The sequence below is a fragment of the Phasianus colchicus genome, chromosome 4 (genome assembly GCF_987193195.1).
Source record: "Phasianus colchicus chromosome 4, bPhaCol1.hap1.1, whole genome shotgun sequence".
NCBI lineage: Eukaryota > Metazoa > Chordata > Aves > Galliformes > Phasianidae > Phasianus > Phasianus colchicus.
In genome coordinates this window covers 69,128,844-69,149,911 of record NC_143439.1, presented here as the reverse complement: position 1 = coordinate 69,149,911, position 21,068 = coordinate 69,128,844, and the positions used below count along the sequence as shown (strand labels likewise).

Genomic DNA, 21,068 nt, shown 5'->3' with positions numbered 1-21,068 from the left:
GGGGATGTCTTCAGAATATTCTTCTGGCATTTTGTTTTGATCAGCTGAAGAGGAAAATATTGCCCTTAGGACAGCAAAAAAAAACTTCTCAGTGTTACACAAAGAAATTTCAGGCTTTGGCTCCGGGCATTGCATCATAATCTCAGTAACTCTCCATCCCTAGGCGACGTTTCACCAACGTTTTCCTTCACAGTTACTATTTATAGGATGGGAGAAACTGCAGACTGTGTGGGATGTTACATGCACGTGGTGGTTTGTTTTGAGTGTATGTGAGGAACTTGAGGTTTATTCTGAACAATTCAGACAGCTTTACTTTAGGTTCTCTGAACATGACCGTGCAGAAAGCTTTTTCCTAATAATTCTAGACAGAATAGTGAGATGTTTCTCATATCAAATGGTATAAGGAAAAAAAAAAAAGCCAGAAGACATTCAGACCCCATTCCTTTTTTTACATTCTTAGTTCCAGAGGTACAAAGCAAAGATATCTACCCAAAAAGCCAGTCAAATGACTGTAGTGAAAGCGGATGCGTATGTAACTGTAATAAGATTTTCCTCTATTACACTGTCCTTAACTTAGCAGTTTTTGAAATGTAGAGTACAGTGGTGATGGGATAAAGGGAAATAGTTTCAAGCCTCAAGAGCTTTTAGGTTGGATTTAAGGAAAAAGTCTTTTGCAGTGAGGGTAGTGAGGCACTGGCGTAGGTTGCCCAGAGAGGTGGTGGGTGCCCCATCCTTGGAGACACCCAAGGTCAGGCAGGATGGGGTTCTGAGCACTGATGGAGCTGCAGCTGTCCCTGTTCATTGCAGGGGAGTTGGACTAAATGGCCTTTACAAGTTCCTTCCAACTCTAAGGATTTTGATACAGGATTCATTTGATAACTTTAGCCATATAAAGTCACAATTAATCCAAGCTGGACACTTACAAGCATCCCTTCTGCAGTCAGTGAAGAGTGATTGCTGGTTCATTCCAACTGGGAATGGATGTATATATATGCATATGTATATATGTACATATAGGAAGCTTTATCCTTGGACAATTTTTTTTTTTTAATTTATTGTTTCTTTTGATGATATAGGTAACCTGGAGCATAGATAGTTTTCTTTGTGGACAGATGGACTCCAGTAAGATATGAGGTCACAGAATCATGAAGTAATTTAGGTTCAAAGCAGGATCACTGTGACATCAATGCAGTCTACATGGGGCTTCATCCAGGCTACAGAAAGGCTGGAAACTGTGCAGCCTATCTGGGATACTTGTTCTTCTAGCCAAGCAATGAGACCTTCCTCCTTTTCTGGTCACTCAAATCTGTTGGGTTTTTTTTAATCACACAAAATGTTATTATGGGATGGAGCATCAGGGGACTGTGTAGTCCAACCTCCTGCTCCAAACGTATTCTATCTTTCCAAGAACTTCATGGCATAAGTCACTGGCTATGAACCTTGATATTATGGAAGGAAAAACATTTTCTTCTTTGTCACTGGTATGGAAAATAGTTGTTTGTAACACACATTTGTCCTCTGGAAACGACTGATTTATATGTCAGATTGACCCCTTTAAATAGAAATCAAATTATTAGGAAGATGCTCCAAAGAAAGTGTCTGTTTCAGTGGAAGAACAAAGGAGGAACTGGAGCTATAAACTAAGAGGATGAGAAGCAATGAGAGGATGTCAGTAAGCCAGAGAAGGAAAGAGTTTTTCTGATGAGATTTTCAAAGACTAAGCGATAAGAATGATCCTATTTAATGTTTTCACTAATTAATTTAGAAAAAAAGCCAGAAGATGCTAATTAAATTGATGACAAAAACTGGGAGGCATCATGGTACAGAGGACTACAGTATTCTGAAATAGTTGAACAGAAACTAAAATCAGAGAAATTGGATGAGATATAATATTTTAAATTTATAAGGTCACACACATGGAGACTAGGCACAAATAATCTAGTAAAGTTGCAAGATTATACTATGGTATACCAGTCCATCAGAGTATAGATGTGAACCAACATGGCATTGTCATGGAAAAGACAAATGTGATTCTGAGGGGTATCGAGTGGAATACATCAAATAGATAACATAAATTATTAAATGTGCTTTCCAAAACAGCATAGCTTTCTTATCTCAGGCTACGCATACAGTTCTGGTTACTCCTGTTCAATAAAAATAAATTTAAGTCAATATTACATTCTTGTTTGGTAAAAGAAGGAAATTAAAAGGAGAGGCAAGTGAGAAAGAGAGATTCCACTGTTGGTGCAGCTTGAGAATAGAGGTTGAGTCTTCAACAAAGGTAATTCCACAGATTTCAGCAGCCTGTCTGCAGATCCAAATGAAAGCAATCTTGGCAAGCAGGGACTGAACAATGCTGTAGTGTTGATATGCATTTCAGAGCAAAGGGAAGGAAAAAACAAACATCAAAATTAAGACACACTGAAGGTCATATTTAAGAGGGAAACTTAGCAAGACTCACTGCTGTGGTGTGTAATCCATCCTACACATGTTCTAATTTTTATTACTGTTAAATTTTGAATGTGTTGCACAAAGAGATTATGAAATTGCAGTGTCTGAGGATCAAAACATTCTTCCTCTGTCTCTCTTGAGGAGGAAAGACTGTGTATAGTTTACACAACGGTATGGAAGCAAATTCACATACCTCAGAAAGAGGACAGAGAACAAAATCCCTACTCTAGCTTTTTTTTCTGCATGTCAAAAAGTATTTCAGTGAACTCAAAACTAAGTGGAACTGAAAGCTCTCAACAGCCATCCAGCCAAAGAGAAGAACTGTAGGGGAAAATTAGAGAGAGAGCAACTAGCAGAAAAGCAGACAACTGGATAACAGCACCCACTGCCATAATGGTAATGAGAACAATTGAATTGCACCATGAAAGGTCACACTGAGATGGATGATATCCAGCTCCTGGATGTGTGTGTTTTTGCAAAAGCCACAAAGAAGGATGCAGCCTCTCCATGCACAGCCACCATTTCCATCCGTCCTTGGTGTTCCCAAGGGCAAAGTCACCAGTGTTGTCCCAGACCTTCTGGGGGCATCTCACTGTCAACCTCCCCTTTGTGTTGTGCCTCCACATGCTGCCCTGCCTGCCTGGGTGGTGGTTTAAGCACTTCAGAAACCCAGATGTGTTTCTGCTTCATTAAGCAGCCACTAGGCTAGGATTTATTGGTGAGCACTTTATGAGCAGCTGATGGAATGGGTTTTATTTGAATTGCTGGTGGACACGCTAAACAGAAATACAGCATTAATTGAATTATGCTGTGGTCTGGGATAGATCATTGCAAACATAAAAGCACACATTCTCTGGAGGTCTGACTTATTCTAGTGCATAACAGCAGCTACAGGTTTTGTGCAGCCATTAATGCAGTGAATGTTTCTCTGTCACCGAAGCAAAAACTCAGTACAAATAACACCATGAAGTCACACAAGCAAAGAACTGATGTGACACGATCATTGGCTGCTCTGTGTTTTCATCCTAATCTTGTCATTAATTATCTTTACAAACAGTAGTCCTTAAATTCATGTTAATATTAAGAAATCTGAATTTATGTTGCACATCAGATCACCGCATTCAGATCACATCTGTGCTCAGGGGCTGGCACGGCTGGACTCTGAAGGTCAGAATCACTTCATAGTCAATTAAGTATTTATAAAACCAGTTAAATGTGCTTCCTCTGTAGCCAATGGAGAGCATTAGATTGTTCCACATTGCATTCATATTATCCTTAAAAAGCAGATGCCTTCTTGAGATGCCTAATTTTGCAGAGGCTGAGGATAGGCAACATGATTCCCATCTCAGATGACCAGTCATCCATGGACAAGTAGTTCAGGTGAAAATAGATTGTGGCACAAGTTCAGAGCGCAGGTTGATTTTTCACCTCTGGATTTTTCCCAAAGTGCTTTAATTGATTTTTTTATTGTGCTCCTCGTCATAACATTAGAATTACACTATTCTGTGCTGCTTTATTATCAGGAATGAAGGGAGTCTCTTTCCACTAGTGTTTGACCTCCCACCAAATGACCTATGTATCTTTGTATGCAAGATACCCTTAAGTAAACTCCATGTGCAAAGGACATCATGTCTGGGAGGGGGGGATAAAACATATGGCTGCAAATTTCCTCAGTAGCTTTTTGGAAAGCACAAACCATCAGTAAGTTGTCATTTGAAGGAAAAAGCACTGCTATATCTATGCAGCACCAAGATATTTCTTTTCTGACGCTCTAGTCCAGAAGTTGCATAATCACATTAGAGCATTAGCAGTTCTGGAGAAGGCTAACTGTGTTAGACTTATGGGGCTTTATGATTTTCTGACAGGAGCTGGCTCGTATCCAGGCAGCTAAGAGCTTGCACAGAGGAGAAAGGGATTGTCTGCACCATCATGACCTTGGTTACCTTTAGATCTGCAATGAAACATCTGGCACCTTCTATGGAGGGACAGTAGGCAACACTGTAGTTTAACCACATCATTGGAGCAACCCTGATTTAGTTTATGAGAAGAGTTTGGCTTTTGTTGGCCAAGTTCTTATTTTCCTGCAAACAATCCTGTCTCTGTTTCAAGCACCAGTTTCAAACAGAGACAGATTGCAGGTTGTGCTTCTAGGCTCAGAGTAAGACGGGTGGATGGAGATGGAAATAGTGTCAATAGAAGCAATATGTATTGCAGTTAACAGGAATCAAAGAGAAAATGCCAAGAGCAGCTGACACGTTTTAAACTACCCAACTACTGTCGTTAACTTTCATCAAGTCATGGGCATGAAAGGAATGAGGGAACACCCTGGGGCAGTGACTGAGGACATCAGCTGAAATGTTTTCAAATTCATTGCAATTAGAAGAAATTTTCACAAATGCCTGTAATATGCTGATCCTCAGCCCCATTGGCTTGGAATCCCCCACCTGAAGTCCCTTGGAAACTTCGGCCCTTCACAAAGCAGTTAATAGCTGTGAAGCTGAATATATTCCACAGAGGCAGGCATCCCCCTCTGTGCACCCAAGGGCAAGGCAAATCCTCAGTGGCAGAAATGTGGCCTAGAAATCAAATAGGTATCTTACACTTATCTCATCCACTTGTCCTTATCTTGTTTCCAATCCAGGTACCAAATCCAGAATGTCATACCCACTCTGGCATGCACAGAAGCCCCCTCTGTGGTCTATGTGCTAATTTCCAATCCAAGAGCTTACATAATTCTTTGACATTGATAGCACTTTAAAAGTTTCCTCGTTCTCTTACTGGTTCTCTTGGTTTTCCCTTACAAAGTATAGCATATTTTTCAAAGGTCAGACTATGTTACTCCCTTCTGACTTTAAAAACTGCAAGCTTTTCAAGACAGTATTCTTTTCTGGCTTGAAAAACTGTAAGCTCATAGGATGTTTCAGTGGAAGAAATGCTGTAACTGAGTATAAATAATGCCTCTTTTCTTCTTCATGTCTTTTTTGTTGCTGTTCTACTAGTTACAGTAAAAACTTGGTCTCTCAAGCTATAACAACCAATCCCAGCAATGAGGCTGCATTTCTGCTTTGGGGATGATTATATTTTTATTTTCAACTGTGAGCACTTGCTGTCAAATTTCATGTCATTTTTATTTAATATGATTCTCTATCAAATTGATTCTCTGTCTCCCAAGCCTTCCTGTCTTCCAGCTGGGCATTTTTTAAGCAGTGATTTGCAAAACATTAAAGCAGGCATATAAATAAATTACTGTCTGGAGAGTGAGTCATCATTATTTAATAGGAGATTGTACCATAAGTAGTGGCTGCATGTTGGTAGAGCAGGCCCATGATGCCCTCTGCTTTATCCCACTGTTTTCTGCTGCTTTCCTCCTTCCTGGAAGCTTGCCCTACTCAATCACATCCCATAATGCTGGTAACTGAGACTCTTGTTTTGCATCCCTGCTGTTACAAGGAGGACAGAGAAGCACACAAACTCCTTGGGCACAAGTGCTACCCTGTGGTAACCTGGGTTCGGAAGAGACGCCTAATGCTTAGGCCCCCATTAATCAGGAGTTGCTCTAGAGCTGAAGGGCATCCAGAGATGAAACACTAGATGCCCATAGAAGTTGTGGATGTTCCATCCATTGAGTTGTTCATGGTCATACTGGATGGAGTTCAGGGAAGTGTCTGATTTAGTGGCTGGCAACCCTGCCCACAGCGTGGGGATTGGAGCTGGATGATCTTTGAGATCCCTTCCAACCCAAGCCATTCTATTCTTCATTGTTTCTGTGGCTCTGTATGCTTTAATGTAGCTCCAAATCGTGCTGATACATTTATGGTTTCTATGCCTTTGATATCTACATTCAGGGAATTTAGAGGATGTTACCAGGAAAATCTTCTTCACTGAGAGGGTGGTGGGCATGGAACAGGCTCCTTAGGGCAGTGGTCAAAGCCCCAAGCTGCTGGAATTCAAGAAACATTTGTAAACACTCTCAGACACAAGGTTTGGATTTGGGGTGGTCCTGTGTGGAGCCAGGAGCTGGAGTCAGTGATCCTTATGGGGCCATTTCAATTTGAGATATTCTACGGTTCTATGAATTCATCCTCAAGATCTGACTTTGATTTTAAAATGAACAAAGGAAAAGTTACAACATACAGGCAATTGAATTAATTTTATTTAGGAAACGAATCTCATTCTTAGTAATGAAAGCCAGCTGACAGCAATGTAGCTTGCTCCGAAAGTAATGCCTTCTATTTATTTCCATAGAAACTTCAGCAGATACAAAGAGCATAATAACACTGTTTGATTTGATAGAGCTAATTCTCAGCTAAAAAACACTCTTTTTTGACATAGTCATGACCATTAGCTTACATTTTCACCAGTCATGACAGAGCCTGCATGCCATGCTTGCAAATATCTGCTCCTGCAGAGGTGACCCTCTGCTTCACAGTATTTCACAACCCACTGTCTCACTGTGCTGACATTCAATATTTGATCTCTATAAACATTCATTAAGTGCCAGTGGATGTCAATGGCCTTTTTTCCTGCATGGAGGAATACAAAGACACACCTTTTCTTCATGCACACTTCTGTGTCAGATGCTATGCTATCAGACTGCCCCTCTGCTGCCATCTGTCACACAGCAACAAAATGTAATGGGATATTGGTGGGAAGGTTCAACCTGTACTGCCATCTCACCAACATCTGCATCTCACATCACTGGCCAACAGAATGAAGCAGAAGGCATTACCTTCAGAGGAGCCCTTGTACTTCATACCTACCACCAGCTGTGGAAATTCTTGTTCTTAGTAATGACTGTTTCTCCTACTTGGAGTTGCAGAGTGATAGATAACTGTTATAACTTTATTCTCTCAAAGGGCACAGAACAGTGACATCGATTCCCACTCCTTTACCCTCCAGCTTCTCCCTTTTTTTGGATAAGAGGCAGGATTGAAAATATCTTTACTCTCAGAAAAAAAAGTATATATATAATGAAGTCGTGTTAAAGTAAGCAGAAAAGAATAATTAGCAGCCCTTTTAAAAATGATTTGAGCTAGATTGTTTTCTACTAGCAAAGATAATCATCTTAATAGGCTGTTTGTATTTGGGTACATTTTATCTAGAAATGGGAATCACTAAAATGCCTTGACAACAGGACAACCAAAGCTACTAATGAGGTATAATTATAACATAAGATCTATATAATTAAACGTTATAAATTGACAAGACCTTGACAACCTGCAATGAGCTAATCTCATGGCATTGCTCACAAGTGTTGGTACTCAGTGCCTTTCCTGAGCTAAACGCACATTTGGATAATAGGTTTTCCTTTCCCAAGTTCTCCCTGCAACTAGATAGAACATTTGTAATTTTCTGGCAGTATCTAAAATAGAACTTCAGAAGACCAATTGAAACCTATTTGCCCTATAGCCCATGGTAATGACCATTACTGCAGAATGTGAGTATATATATTTTATGTACTGATAAGTGCCTGCATCTTTCTAATGCACTTGCATCCAGTGCTAAACTACTGTGAAGGCTGATGATATTTTGCAAGAAACTTGGAGGAGTATATGCACATCTCATTTAAAAACCCACCTGGTGTTGAAATTTATGTAATAATCTTCATAAGCAGGTGATAAATTGCATTTTTATGCTTTCCCCACCTGCACTGTATCCTTTAGTCTATTCCCCTCTCTGAGTTCCTTCCAACTTAAAAATCCCTGAATAGCTTCAAGCAATCAATGTTTTATTTTAAATATAAACATGTAAATCTTCTGGGGATTTTTCTGCTCTTTGTCTCAACATGGTATTTTTCTTCCTTGAGCTTAGGGTGCTCTCAGTTGGATGCAGAATGAACAATAGTGTTTCTATTCAAGTTGAAAATCTGATTTTTTATGATTCACTGAATCCATAAGCAATGAGGGAAATTTTGCCATTGAAAAATGAAGATTTTCAGCTCCATAACAGGTGCAGCATTTACACCTACATCCTAACCTACAACTGTGCTCCAATTATGGAAAGCATTGTTTTATAATATTTTGCATTAAAAGCTTTTCAAACATCTGCTCATATTTCCACTAACTACTTTTTCATTTATAGATAAATTAGCAGTAACCAAAGCACATTTCTACAAGTGTGAGCAGTCCTGCTTCACTCTTCCACGTGTTATAAAGCTGTTCAAAACTCAAGAAGTATTGTCTATAGGAACATATAGCACACCTTTTTTTCCTGGACATGGGGAGGGTCAGGTGGGTGTTAGGAAATGGATCTGCCACAGAGGATGGTGGGCATGGAATAGGCTACCCAGGGCAGTGGGCACAGCCCTGAGCTGCCAGAGCTCAGACAGAGCATTTGGACAATGTTCAGATATAGAGTGTAGATGTGGGTGGTCTTTGAGGACCTCAGTGATTCTTGGGGGTCCATTCCAACTCAATCTATTCTATGAACGTATTATTTGCACGATTTTAGGGCTCTCTAGCTTTCAAACTCGCTTCATTTCCTCCCCACAGGCAGGAAAATACCTCTGGTCAGAATCTCAGGTGGTGCAAATAGATCTATAATGAAGCCTGGCTGATTTTTGCCAGCTGATGATTTGAATAATGGTATTTCAGCATTGAAAAGTTTCCTTTTTTGAGTGGAGGATGAAAAGGATGAAAACAGAAAATCTAGAGATAAATATATTGAAGTTAGAATGGGAAAAAAAAGTTAATGTTTTTTCACAAGTAATCTTGAACTATTAGGACTTGACCAAGAGCACTTTTATTTTATTTTATAGATGTCATCATTGAAATGATTTCCTAATATGTGAACACTTTTCAGTACCATGCTGATCAGCATAACATTTGTCACATTTGTTCTTAGCATCACAGTTGGAAATGACCTCCAAACTCATCCAGTCCAACCATCCACCTACCACCAATATTGCCCACTAAAACAGGCCCTTTAGTTGTATGGAAATTGCTAAGTCACAGCTTGAACCAATGATTGAGCACCTGGTGAAGGGATACAACCAGCCCTGGGAGCACAGGTGTAAACAATTCATCTATATGACCAGAAGGGGGTGGAACCTGGTTCCATCCCTCTCTAAGCCTCATTTAAGGGCTGGCTGCCTCAAGGGATGGTTTTTTATCTGGAGATCCCTACTGGAGTATTTTGTGGTCTCTGATTCTTATGACAGGTAAGCAAATCTTTATTTCTTTAGCTGACTTGTGACTCTCATCCCTTTTTTGGATCATTTAGGACTGGTTCTCTGCCATTGCCTTTCTCTACACTTAAAACAGCATCAAATGTTTCTTGCGTACATTTCTTCAGCCTTTCTGGCAAAGCAAGTTCTGGAGGGTTTGTTTTGATTTTATCTTTTATAATTGCACTAATTTGAGTATGAGGAGGCTGTGTTTCTTTTATTAAGTCTCTATATCTTCAGGAAAATATGAGAATATAGAGGAGAAAATAAAAGCAATAGACAAGTATCTGCTATTTTGGCAGAAAGATGGTTAGATTTATAAGGATATTGTACTATCTTACTTAACTTACTGCTCACCTATATTGAAAAGAATCACAGTGTGGAAAAAAAATAAACCTTTTGGTCATGGTATTTACCTTAGAGATTCATGTGTTCTTTTAGTTATTCTGAGCCTATGTTTTAAGTGTTGGAGATAACAGGGGAACTTGTGAATGTAAAATATTGTTTTCTTTAAAGAAGAAGAAAATACTTGATTGATTTATCTCAGTCAAAAAGCTGCATTTATTAAAAAAAAATTAGTCCAATAGTGGAAATGGGGGGGGGAAGGGGCCAAGTAGGAGAGCTTTTGTATTTCCTTGCTTTACTCCTTAGACTATTAAAAAAAAAAAAAAGGAAGAAAATTGATAGAGAGATAAAAATATCTTAACAGGGACAGCTAGAAAGAGAAGGGAGGGGGAAAAAAAAAAGCTGAGAAAGGTGGGTTACAGATGCAGAAACTCTGGGCCACCCTTTCACTGGAGAGATTGTCCTCTCAAACCACCTCCAAATATTGTGTTCTCTGAGTCCTGGGGGGAGAGAGAAAAATTATGCTCCCCTTTTCTTTTCCAATGGAAAAATGCCTTATTTTTGCCTTAAAATGATGAGCCTGAATAACACTGATTGAACCAAACCTTCTGTTGTTCTTACATTGCTCTTTTGCTTAAAATTTTGTTTGTCAAATCCTCCTTTTTGTATAAAGTCAGGAATTTGGCTGGTACAATGACAGGAAAATGGATGGACACTCATCTGAGCTCCCTTTTAACCCAGTGGTTCTTTGATTGGTGCAGGAGGAAGGGAGAATCAGAGATTGATGTACTACAGGCAGTTGGTGGAAGTTGTAATATTTGCATTAGGATTACTTGCCCTTTGAATTGATCCTGTGGCTTCATGAGACTGCTACAAAGCATGAGATCTTGTTGTATCAGATCTTATGTCAGCATTTTGCGGCAAGCTACACTTTATCTTGTGTGCTTCTAGAAGAGAAGAAATAAACTTGGACAAGGATTTAGCTGCAAGCAAGGGGAAGTAAATCCTACAAGTTCATTCTATTCTGATAAAATTAAACATCAATCCTCGGGAAGAATCATAGAACCATTAAACTTAGGAAGATTTCTGAGGTACCCATGCCCACTGACCGTGTCCCTCAGTGCCACATCTCTATGGTTCTTGAACGTCTCCAGGGACAGTGACTCCACCACAGGCATCCAAAGGCAGCAGAGATGTGCCAAAAGGACAACACTGACATTTTCTTGGGCTGTTTCATCCAGTTGTCCCAAACAAGATATTGCTCAGAAGTCATTGCTAACTTCCTCTACGCCCTGTACAGTCAAAATTATCATGTAACACAGAGATAAACTTCTCTTGAGTAGGGCTACAGATTTTAGTGCCTTTCCATGAACAGTGAATTCCAAAGAAGACAGGTGAGTTATAGGAGTGAGACCTATGTGATAAAAATGATAATAATAAAAATAAACAAGAGACTCCATTACAAACACTTTGTATTTAGTTTTCTGTTACTGCTTCTAACTTTCTTGCAAGTTAGAAACATATTCACACAACTTTAGACATTCATTACTATGCAGATGAATCATAATTCGATCTTTTAAGATTGACTCTTTCTGTTCATGTTAACATCTTGGCCTCTCAGTTCTTCTGCTGTCAAGCCAAACTCAAAATAATTAAGGCAGGTTTCTTTGTCTTTCCTCCAGACCTCCCCTGCTATTTATTTATATCTCTGTGGACACAATTGCTCCTCTGCCTTTTATTCAGATCCATTTTCATTCCTTTCTTGTACTTCCCTCTGACTCAGTTGTCTCCTTTTATTTTCAGAGCTAATCTCTCAATGCCAAAACATCAGTTTCCATCCACCCACCATTTCCATAAATTACCTTCCTCAATGGACTCCTGATCAGTGATGTTGAGATGGAGATGTGACAGCCATAAAAAGTGTAAATAACAAGGGTAGCTTTTGTAGAAGTTTAAATCTGGACTAAAAGTATTTAACTTTTTCCTCTTGAGATACAGTGAGGAGATGGATCAATCCAGACCAACTCACTTTCAGCATGAACTGATATAACTCACAGTGACATCTGTGGGAGCAAAAGAGCACAAGCCATTTTGAGCTCAGTCAGAAGAAAATATATGTTGCTCTTTTGTTTCCATGCATTGATTCATGCCACCTTTTTTTGTTTTTCTTCTTTCTTAGTTGTCTGTATTTTAGAAAAATATGTATAAGCAATAATTGTACCGGGAAAGTTTTTTGCTTGTACCCATGGGTGGAAATTCTTAAGCCAGCAGATTCTATTAACTTTTGACAACTGGGTTGTTTATATGGTCACTACAAACTATAGTGCAAGAGTGAAAAATACGCCAAATTTCTAACTTAGAAAAACTGTGATTAAACTCAGTTAGGATTCAATACACTCTGCAGAGGTTAATTAAATTTTTATAGATTTATTCTTCATTCAGTGCTTTAAAAGGTTATTCTGTTTGGTTATCATTGCCAAGTTGACGATGGGGGAAATTGAAAGTCCTGATCTACATCAATCTTCTGTGTTGCCAGACATTGAAATAATTTGCAGGATATCAGTATGGCGTGAAATGGGGAAAGAAGAGAGAACTACAGCTGAATGATGTTTAGGTGAGCGGTGGGCTATCAGGAATTTTACACAAGCACAACAGAGATATTGAGACTTTATCTCAATGGGATTAAGCTATTGAAAAATGAATGCTTCTCAGCTCAAGCTGAATAGCCAAGGATGTGACTAGGTCAATTCCATGAAGATAATATAGTTAAAAAGAGTAGTAAAGAGCAGAGTTGAGTTCTGGAAAGGCTATGATCTCTTAAGATAATTGCAGCAGTAACATAGAGATCTCCAGCATATCACCTAGAATACCCAAGTGGGGATGGGTGTTTGCTACTTGCCTATCTGACACTGCCTTGAGAAAAGCAGTCAATGTCCCAGGAGGATTACAAGTGATGTATTATACATAGCAGATGGTTGTGATAAATAGAAAAGAATGCTGGGAGGTTAAGGCAACAATATACAAAATAAAGACTACTTTGAAAGCTTCAGTTTCTACTTTATCTACTCTATAAGCCTGGCATGCAGCAAAGCTGAAAACGTGCTTAAGTTCATCTCTTTTAAGCAAAGCACTGTGGCATGTGTTTAATTTCTGGTTTGTGGTGAAATACTCTGCTAAATGTGGATTGACTGCTGAATGCTGGCCTGAGGATCTTGTTAAAATACTGGCTAAAGGAGATCCAGTTAACATTATTTATTAAAAAGCTTTAACTGCATTCCTTAGAAGAAGTTCTGTAGGAAGCTGATCTGTCATGGAGCAAGGTTCTGCCTGGGGGTAAAAACTGGTAGAAAGGCTAAAAAAAAAGGGGGGGGGGGGGGGTCAGACATGATACTGACACTTCATTACAGAAGGACAATTGTTACAGGTATCTACAACAAGCATGAAATTATGTTGCTTGTAGGGATGCAAGCTCTGTATGCTGAGCTGCCTGAAAAGTAAATGAGAACAGTTTATTTTCCAAAATTTAGAATAAATTATAGTATATTTTTTCTTGGTTAAGCAGATAGTGATCATCCCAAATATTCCAGCTGTAAACCTACATTTAATAGCAGAGCTCCTTGGAGGATAGCTCTTGCTTTCTTTCTAACTTGAAAAATATCTTGCATAGTCCCAGCAGTAGCTGAAACAAATACCCATAAATTCTGTTAATAATCTGGAATAAGGCCTGAAGAAGAAATTTTTTTTTTGCCAGGAAAATTGTTTTATCAGACAGAATTTAGATCAGGCAAGATTAAATAAGGCTTTGGAGATGCCTGGACTCAACTATCTGCACAACATTTATGACAGATGAAATTCACTGCAGATAACTTCAAGGTGATACACATGAGAAAGGATGATTCACTTGCTCATACACATAGCTGAGTTATAAATTAGCTGTAATCACTCAAGAAAAAGAACTTGCTATTATTGAGGACAACTCCATGAAAACATCTGCTCAGTGCACAGCAGTGATCAAGATGAAAAAATGTCAAAATGTATTAAGAGAGGGTTATGATATAAGGCTGGAAGCATTATAATGCCATGGCTGTGCATGGTCTATATTCACCTTGAACACTGTGCCCAATTGTTGTCACTCTACTTTATAAGTAACTTTCTATTTCTAGAAAGTAATTGGGGAAAAAAAGCACAATTATGAAATCAGTGGTTAGGAAACTTTCTAGATAATGTTGAAGTAATACAAACATATGATTTGAAAGTTAAGTTTTGCTCTTGTAGAGTATGCACTATGGACTTGGCCATTGCCTAAAAGACAAACTGACAGAAATCAGAATTTTTATGCAATTAATATATACAATATATTCTTACAAAATAAAGTACTTCAAGATCTTTATTGCTTTCAAAAAAAAACCAAAAAACCCTAAACTGTCATTTACTTTGCACCTTAGAAGCAGGCAACCCAGAGAAGGAACATGACCCATCAAAGAGATGCCAGCCAAGAAGCAGATAAGGATATGTGTAGGGAAAAAGTAGATTAGTTAATGTTTCAAATTCATTGAGAACTTTTTTTTTGTGTTCCCACAGTGGATTATTCAATTTGTCTAGCATATTCCAAAGACTTCTTCTGTGAATTTATCATGTGCAGAGATGTATCATAGCTAGCATATATAGAAGTACATCAGTGGAAGAGCATACAAGCAAGAATTTTCACTACAGTTTACTATATATTATTACTATGCAGCATTACTCTCAGGTTTTTGCTCAACAATTGGATTATATCAATATTCTGTATTATATTTCTGTGCTGTATTGCTTTAAAATAAGCTACCTGAATGAATGATAACTGAATTGGCATCACTGTATAAAATATTATTGTGGGAGAAAGCATCATGCCAAAATAAGATGAGTGAATAAGAAGTGTGGTAAAAATTAGTCTGAGATTTTGCAAATGAGTGCAAAGCTCATATCCTTCAGCATGCAAAAAAGCATATGAAAGAAATTCAATGTAGGAAAAGAAATACAAGCCAAATACAGCTTTGGGAATTATTTCTTGACAAAAACGTTTTAAGGATCTGAAGCACAAAAATCTATTTTATGCTCCTCTGTGCAGTTGATCATGCATTCCTTCAGGCAGCAGAAATCCTATTGACTAAACAAGATTTATGGGCAGAGAACAACAATGGGATCAAAACCAAGGTACCAACCCGTTAAAATCCAAGCAAGGCATGAAACAGTTTCTCTCTCTTTGCAAAATTGTGTGCAAGAAGAATGGCTCTTCTCTGTGTAAAGATAAAGCAATATTAACTGTGAAAAATTAGAAAGAAGCAATGAAAACCTTGATGAGAGGAGACAAAGCTGTGGTGTGTGTTGGTGCTGTACAGCAACTGGACCACAAAGATGTACCTGCTTGTCTTAGGAATACAAGATGTAATGTGTAGAGTTTCATTTCCACTGAACTAATGGCACTTTGGAATAGCTGATGGTGCTTTTGTCCCTTATTCCCATGCTTTTTCAGTTTGGCAAGAAATTCTGCCTGCATCCTGATGCTTTTTCTAAGAAAATTGATATCTTGTTTGTTGCAAGAAAAAATGTTCTGATGAAACTTCTTTTTATCACATAAAAGACAATTTCTCAGAAATATACCAAACAGCCATCAGTAATACTATGCTTCTTCATCTTAAAAATGTACACAGTCTAGAAATACACTGATAGTCATCTCTTCCATCTGACATGTACTCCTTCATCTCTGTAGCTAGCTACTCCCATATGCATTAAATAGAGTTGTATTTTTATGCATTCAATAGTTGAGTAGTTGAAACAGCCCACCTCTCTGCAGACAGTGACTGTCACCAATATGATTTTTTTATATTTAAATATATCTGGTGTTAATATTAAAATTAATGTTATTGTAGAAGCTCTGAGCTGGGTCAACAATCTCCTCTGTTTAACATTGTTCAGAAATATTACAAGTAGTCAAGTTATTGTGAGTAATGCAGTTCTGTTTATCAGCTAAACTGCAATTACTTGTCTTCTGCATGCTGTTATTTCATTACAAAGGCAAGGTAAAACATAAACCTAAACCAACTTAAGTCTGAACACTTTGTATATGCAGGAGAGAAAGCCTTGAATATAGCTATACATTGTTGAAGGCTTTCAAGAGATGAATTAGCAAAACGCTGAGCAATCTAGGCTGATCTCAGAGCTTCCCTTGCTTAGAGCAGGAGATCTCCTGAGGTCTCCTCCAACCATGGTGTTTGTAAAGATGGTGCCTTGTTGAGAAAATGGCCCCTAACAGGAGGTAAAATGCTACTTTCTAGTATTCATTGCGTTGAGTTAGCATTTTCATGATTTTGTGATCTACGTAACTGAAAACAGATCCAAATTGTCTGTCTCAAAAACTTACATTTTCTGGAGCCATTCAAGAAACTAATTCAAATAAAGTCACGTGCATTGAAGTCAATGCAGTAGTTTCACACAGGCTTAATAAGAAATAATTTCTACCTCAAGGAATCTAATCCATCTCTTCAGAATGGTCAGATTGTGGAGGAGTTTTGCACGGTGTACTCAGTTCATTACATTTTTCTTTGCTTCACAGGAAGGTCTGAATTCTTTTTCCTTCCTATTCACAGAATCATGTGATGGAATCATGAAATGGTTTGGGATGGAAGGGACCTCAAAGATCACTTTGTTCCAACTCTCCTATGCTGGGGGCAGGATTACCAACCACTAAATCAGACATCTTCTATTATGTCAACTATACCATTCAGCTTAGTGTCATTAGCAAGGTCACTGAGGGTGTCCTCAATCCACTAAGTTGTTGATAAGGATGTTGAAAATATGTTGATTACTAAATATGTTGATATCTAAAAATGGAAAAAAGTTTTTGCTGGTTTTTTTTTTTTCCTGTGAAATGTTACTTCTCTGAATTCTGCTATCAATTTAAATCCATCTTGTGCAATGTCTTTCAGCTAAAGGTCAGCAGGAAAATTGAGCTGTCACCATGAGAGCATCCCATGCCCACAGCCAGCAGCAGCTATTGACAGCAATGGTTACCTCATGACTGCGTACAATGAGACATTAGAGAGGACATAAATTATTGAAGAGCATAATTAAATAGGAAGGAAGGGTTTTGCTTGGTAAAGACACTTTCAAAGTTATAGATTGCCTTCATGAAAGATGGCTGGAAAACTGCTGTCATATTAGTAATAAATGAGCCAAATAACAGGCTATACTTCTACTGTGCTGCTTTTTCCTATAGATCTCTAGCATCCTGAAGATGTTTCTCTGACCCTTGGCTTATTAATGTGACAAAACAGACATGCCATTATTTACACATGTAGCATCTTGTAGCACTGGCTTAGTAGGATTCATTGGCCATTGCCTTTTGCTGTATGAGAGGAAGAGGGAGGAAAGATGAAGGGGATAATAGTGCTAGTCAGTTTATAGCTTTAGATGTCTTGATTTTTAATCGTTTTTAAAAATCATTATGAATACTATTGTAGGTACTTAGAGAAATGACAGATATTGAGAGCCTTATGTGTTATCCTATCTGGCTATGATTTGATAGATAGAGATAATAACTTTTATTCACTAATCTGTAAATAATAGCTATCTTGTTAAACAGCAAACAAATCTGTTATAATCAGAGGAGGCTACTTCCTTAAATTCTTAAACCCACTAACACAAAGGGATATATTTATCTTCCTTCCTGATCAAGTGATTAAGATAAATATCACTTTTTTTTTTTTTCAAACAACATTCATATCTTTGTCTAATTTCCTTCTGGACAAAATTATGCTGACAGTCAACAATTTGTAAGTGCCTCAGTTCTTGCTCTGTATAAAATAGATTAGAAAAGACTTCCATGCAATATTTACCCTATGAGGCACTCAGAGTCAACAGCAGTACTGCATATTCAAAAGAGACATGTTACAGTGTCAGTCCTCCTTCAGTTTGCAAGCTAAGCTCTCACTCCCTTCTGGGTTCACTTAACACTGCATTGGAACAGGTCTAGAGAGGTGTCCACATACCACATCCCTGCAGATCCTCAAGGTCAGGCAGGATGGGGCTCTGAGCACCTGATGGAGCTGTGGGTGTCCTTGTTCATTGCTGGGCAGTTGGCCTAGATGGCCTTTAAGGGTCCCTTCCAACTCAAATGATTCTGTGATTCTGTAGTTCTACATCATCTCCTATAAAACTGGAAAATGTTATATGGATTTTGCTATATAATCTCCACTTACAGAGCTAAACTCAATGCTCTAGAGACAGACAAAGCAAATTCAAGCTCTCACTGCCAAAGACAGATCTGCTCGTTTCTCTAAAATGTATAGAGATGAAGAATTCATCATCTTCCCTGGTCTGACACTTAATTAACTTTTTTTAAGGAAGATTTTTATATGTCTAGACTTATGTTCCTTGAGGAAAACATAGTAGGTTATCTGTGACCCACCTCTTTAGGATTATAACCATCCATGTATGGCATGTGTCTACACTAATAAGATCCCTTCTACTCTAAGCCATTCTGTGCTTCTTTGTGTAATAATTCTCAGTTTACCATAGCATATCTTTCTGTTCTCCCTTTTTACCATCTCCTGGTACAAAAAAGGCCTAGTATCTGCATGTCCCAAAATAGTTTTCACTGATCCTCTAAATCTAATCACGTGCACGAATGAGACACGGCCACAACAGGATGCAATCCACTAGCATAGTGATTTTGCTGAAAAGAGAGCTTTCCAAAATGTTTGTGAGAGCAGTCCCATTGAGACTATCCTGGCGTGCTTACAGTAATTGGGAACCTTTTGTTTTCCGCCCTCGTTGTGGAAATGTCAGTGCGTTCACCTGAATGTTCTTGAACAAAACCTCAGCAACGAGCTGGTCAGTCTTTCATTTGCATGAATATTTGAAATACTTTTCTCCTCTGTATTTGTCCTGCTCTTATGCAATGTTACAAGTCATTATGTTCATATCAAAGCGTGGCAGTGAAGCTGCTTTTGGAATATATGTGTATAGTCATTGCCTTCATTTACTCTTTATTTCTTGTATATGCTTTTCTGGGGAGAAATCTGATTTGCCTTGTTCTGATATGAGGCATTATTTTTATATCTATTTTCAGAGCAGTGTTGACATTTCTTGAGCCTGCTGTATATAAATAAATGAAGAAAATCAGAGCATTTACCCTTCTGAAGGTAAAACACAATTAGGCAAAAGCAGTATAGCATTATATTACAATCTGATAGAATGTCTCACCACTGACTCAGAGAACCTATCACAGCACTGAGTTTAATATGATATTCATTGCTTTCAGCATAAGACGTGTGAAACAAATGGACACTGAGAGCCAATAAAATGATAGAAACCAGATCAGTTTCAACAACTTCAGCAGGGATAATGGGCAGAATAATTATAATACTCCCATTAACACTTTGCACAGAAGAAGGATAACATAAAAACTAAGCATGCTCTTCCATAATCATTTGGGAGATATTCTACAAAAGCCCCTAATTTTCATAGGCATGCCTTTTGTTTTGTTTTTATAAGAGACTTGTTAAAACCAACAATTTTTGATGAAGGCATTATATCCACAAAGGGGAAAAAAAGTGGAATAAAATACAAACCAAGTCTAAAAGCTTCTACAATATGTAAGCTTCTCTTGTATGGACATTATGGGATATTATTTTTTGGGGAGAGGAATGGTCCATCTGTCCAAGATAACCTATCATCTCTTTTTAAATGTTTGTTTTACTTTTGATCTTGCTTTTCAGAGCAAGTGCACCATGCTGGTCAGCTGTGATAAGGGGCTGATGGACACTGGACATACTCTAGGGAGCCTGAAAGGCAGTTTTTCAATTGCATTGGATTTTGCCCTGCCATTTTTTGAGTGGGGAGAAGAGATTTCAGATGGGGAAAAAAAAATCAGCAACGATCCAGGAACATCTAGCTGTTTCCCACTGGAAACTGGGAGCTGCTGATTGCTACAAATCTGTTTAAGGTTGGAAAATCTGCAGCTGGCAGAGACATCACTGAGGCTTATGGTAAAGTCCCTGAGGCTTTCCGTCTGCTGATGAATTGATGAAGGGCTTCAGTGAGTGAGCATGTGCAGGTGTCTTTCTGCCCATTTCCTTGAACCAAAAAGTGTTTATTCTGGAAGCTGATCCTCTAAAATCAGTCACAAAGCATATATTGTAATGGGAGTGAGAGTAGCTAAATCTGGCCTGAAGAAAACTGACAGAAATGATGCATTTCACCTGAAGAAAGCTTGACACAATGTAAAGAAGGGAAACCACAAATAAATCAATTTAAACTCAAATTCATTTGCACAAGTATCCAAAAACCAATTTTTCACACTGTGAGTCATTGCTTCCCGTTCTCTAGCTCTCTGAACAGAGGTTAAGTGGGATGGAGGCTTTGATGGAGATGAGCAGCTTTCAGCTGCTGGTGGGTGACTTGCAGCTGATGTCGCCTGTAGGCTCCCATGGGGAGGTGATGTAAGGATAAATTGGAGAGCAAATGCAGGCAGATGTGACTGACCACAGGATGCTAATGTGAGCTACTGCCATTGCAAGTGCTTGAGACAGTACACATTTCTGAGCCTGTCATTACTAGCAACTCTGAGATTTTTTGCTGGGAAAAAGCACTTTGTTTAAATTACTGCACTTGCTCTGAGTGCAAAATGCTTTGAGTTTAAGTGAGTCAAAGGAGAAGATACTGCTTGTGCTAGACACGGGGATTTCAATCCTTCAGAGAGATGAAAAAAAATAATGCTTAATGACTGTGTACACATCCAGTAATTACTGAAGAATGAAGTCTGATATCAGTAGTATAGGAAAGTGAGGTTATGTAAGGCTCCCTTTAAATGAAGGGAATTTAGGGAAGGGAAGAATGTGCATTCGTGGCTGCTGTTTCATTTGAAAAGTTTTACTTCTTGCGATGAAAATATGCTGCCTCTCTTCTAAATAAAATGGAAAATGGGCTAAGTTGCTAGAAATACTTCATAAAAACACTTCTCTGAGATTAAAGCAGGGAGTTTGGACCCTGGATTCTTTTTCCTCCTTTATAACATCACTCATCTTTCCTTGACTGAATCATTAAATCTGAAATAATCTAGAAAAAA

General features: G+C 38.4%; 1 long non-coding RNA gene across 1 annotated transcript; it reads left to right on the top strand.

Moving 5' to 3' along the window:
• The first annotated feature begins 9,525 nt into the window (after nt 1-9,525).
• LOC116226001 (uncharacterized) lies at nt 9,526-20,666 on the top strand. The gene is made up of 3 exons (XR_004166192.2): nt 9,526-9,610; nt 19,071-19,143; nt 19,720-20,666. It is a non-coding gene; the product is annotated as an uncharacterized LOC116226001 (long non-coding RNA).
• Nucleotides 20,667-21,068: the final 402 nt, after the last annotated feature.